The sequence below is a fragment of the Pygocentrus nattereri genome, chromosome 16, assembly GCF_015220715.1.
Source record: "Pygocentrus nattereri isolate fPygNat1 chromosome 16, fPygNat1.pri, whole genome shotgun sequence".
Classification (NCBI taxonomy): Eukaryota; Metazoa; Chordata; class Actinopteri; order Characiformes; family Serrasalmidae; genus Pygocentrus; species Pygocentrus nattereri.
Genome location: NC_051226.1, coordinates 19,502,010 through 19,505,211, shown reverse-complemented (window position 1 = coordinate 19,505,211; position 3,202 = coordinate 19,502,010).

Below are 3,202 nucleotides of genomic sequence, written 5' to 3'. Positions count from 1 at the left end.
GTTGAATGTGCAAAAAATTCCAAAGATAAACTGAAAAATCTTGTATAAAGTGTCCCAGAAGAATGGAAGCTATTACATCTGCAAAGGAGGGATCAACTCCATATTAATGCCTATGGATTTACAGTTTGGGATGTCAAAAAAGGTCCTGTATGTGTAATGTGTAGGTATCCTTATAGTGTTTCTATGACGTCCTAGCTTTGAAAATCAAAACTAGTTGATTTCACTGTCACTGCATACTCATATCTCTACCATCATTGAGAGGTGAAAGGAGTGTTTCGAGTTTTCCATTGGGTATCACAAGATTTTAACCCCTTTATTTCCCACCAAACTCATGTACTGCCATAAAGTACTACAGTACTTGGAGAATTCTAACAAATACATTCAGTTAATAGAAATATGTTGAGTCTATCAAATGAAAATGAGCTAAAATGTGCAGACTTAGGCCTGTTCTACAGAGAAGGTCTTCTCTAAAGGCCTAGACGGTCCTGAAAGTACCCTTTTGCACAACTAACTATATAGTTAAAAACAAAATGACATAATTACATTTGAATCAAATAGCAAAATGGAAATTTGTCCTTGGCTTCTCCTCCTTGCGGAAAAAACAGCTTAACCAGCTCAAGCCCAAAGAGTATGTTTTTGCTCTAGTTTGATGGTTTAGCTTGTCATCCAGCATGACCACATTGGTCAGCTAGCATGACTAGCTTGTCCAAGCTGGTTGACCAGTGTGGACAATGCAAACAGCTAGACCAAGCTGGTTGAGCAGGATAACTTGCTTTTGGATAACCAACTTTTGGTCAAGTTGGTCGTGCTGGTAGATCAGCTAAACCATCAAACTCAAATGAAAACCTTTCAAATCAAACAAAAACATAACCAGCTTAACCAACTGTTTGACCAGCATAGGGTATGTTTTTTCTAGTCCAGCTGATGTCCAGCTTGTCCATCAAGACCAGCTTCAACCATCTGAATCTGCCAACCAGATTAAGTTGGTCTAAACTAGATTTTCAGTCAGCTTAAAACATCAATATATGTTAAAAAGATACAAAGTAATTAGTTGTGCAGTTTAGCAATCAAGCAGCAATATCGTGTCAATCGGGTGGTGCACACATTGTGACAACTATGCACACACTCTGACTTAGTTTTACTGTCACTGATCCTCTCTCACTTTCACTCTCTTTCACTCACACATACACACATACACCTCATACATCAACACCTGTCACCCTCAAATGCGCCAGCGGAAGAGGCAGAGTCTTTCTAACCCATATTACAGCCTTTCTAGGATGCACAGACTGCGTCTTCATTATTCCCCTTTGTCAACGCCCCCGCACTGCTGTCTCTCCCTCTCCCCCTCCTTTTTTTCCTCCTTCCAACTCTCTCTATCTCTTTCTCCTCCTCCTCTCACACACACTTACACTCTCTTCCTCCATCTTCTCCAACATGCCATGCATTCTCTCCTCTTTTTCCTATCCTTTGAGGTTCACAGCATCAAGAGCAGATGTAGGTTACTGCAGTTTTTCTCACCCAACTCCTCTTTTTCTGAAGAGAGCAACAACGGAGGAAGTAGATGGTCTTTTGTATGTGTCAGAGTTGCAGGAAAGAAACGCTATTGATGTGAAGTGACAAAAGCTCTGATATTGTCTCAAAATCTGCACATCAGCCATTGAGGAAAAATGGGGGGTAAGACAGTAGGCCATCAAATTATATAGCGTTATAGCCCCTAAGCTTTACCTCTAAACCATCAGACCTGCACCACTCTCTTCTTCCAAATACAGACTTTACAGGCATATCTCTTCACTCTACTAACTTGCTCATTCCCAAGTTCCAGCACTCAGTCACATACTGCACACACACACACACACACATGCACCCACACACAACCACACTCAAACATACTACATGCCTTGTCTTATCTATTGTTTTAAAGACTTATTATTTGTTCATTTTTGCATGTTATGTTGGGCTGTGACCACTATGAAAATGGAGTGACTGAGACTGATTTTAAGCAGCTAAAAATTCAGATAACCTGTAATATTGGCCAGTACAATTTTAGCTATTTTTCACAGCAGCCAAAAATGCTATTTCTGCAACAACACAATTTCAACAAGAAGCTGGCAAATAGGAATTCAACTTTATCCTCATCTGTTTTCTACTACCTGTTTTTTTTTGTTTTTACGTTACTGAGATGTAGATTACTGTTACTGAGAAGCTCTGAAATTGACTACAAAGTTCAGTCAGTTTTTTTTCTTTTTTGTCTATTTCCTTTTCTCAGTAACAGCTTTTTGACAGCTACCCTGTTTTTTCAGACCCTTAACATGTATTTGTCTTCTCACAGTGGAAGACAAATACACGTTATGGGTATGATGAAAAAGTGGACAGAAACGTTTTTCAGATCTAAAGCAAGAGTGGAGATCTCTCAAAGAAAAAAGTATTAAGTACTGTAAATGTGATGGTCTGTATTATTATTGATAATTATTCTCTTATTATGTTACTATTATAAGGCCATCACTTTCCCAAAGCCTTCAGCTCCAACTTCAGCATGATGCTTTGACACTTCAGTCAGTGGCAGATCACAGCGTTTGAGAGAGAGGGGGAAGGCCACTTTTTATGCCTCTTATCGGCAGGCTATAATTACTGCTATTAATTAACAGTCCTGTAGAGATTGGGCAGAGGCTGATCGCTCTGACAGTAGCCATCCCCCCACAGGCAAAACAGCAGCTTGTGTTAGCAGCAGTGCACGGAGGTCAACTACAAAGTTACGGCACCCTTAAAAGCCGCTCTAAACGTCCTCTCCTTCTCCAGTGTCGGCGTGAGGAAGTGTCAGCCTCAACACGCAGTCCAATATTGCTTTTAAAAGGACCAAACAGGTGACGGTGAATGACAGTAAATACACCCCTGAGGTTCCATTGGCGCCTTCCCCCTCACCTCTCCCTGCTCTCTGAGGCTGTCAATCAGAGCAGGTCAGCGACGGGCGCGTCAGCCGTCACAGCTTATGCTAATACCGCCCCGAACTGCGCTGTGACATTTAGCTACGCTATTTACAGCTGCTTGGCTTATGCAGCCAACTACTGCTGGAATGTGCCAGGATACGAGGTGTGTGTGTGTGTGTGTGTCTGTCACGAGTAAGGGTAATGAGACGTGTAGGGACGTTTCGTGTTTAATTGTGTGTGTGCGACAGCAAGCAAGAAATGCTGCTATTGTCCAG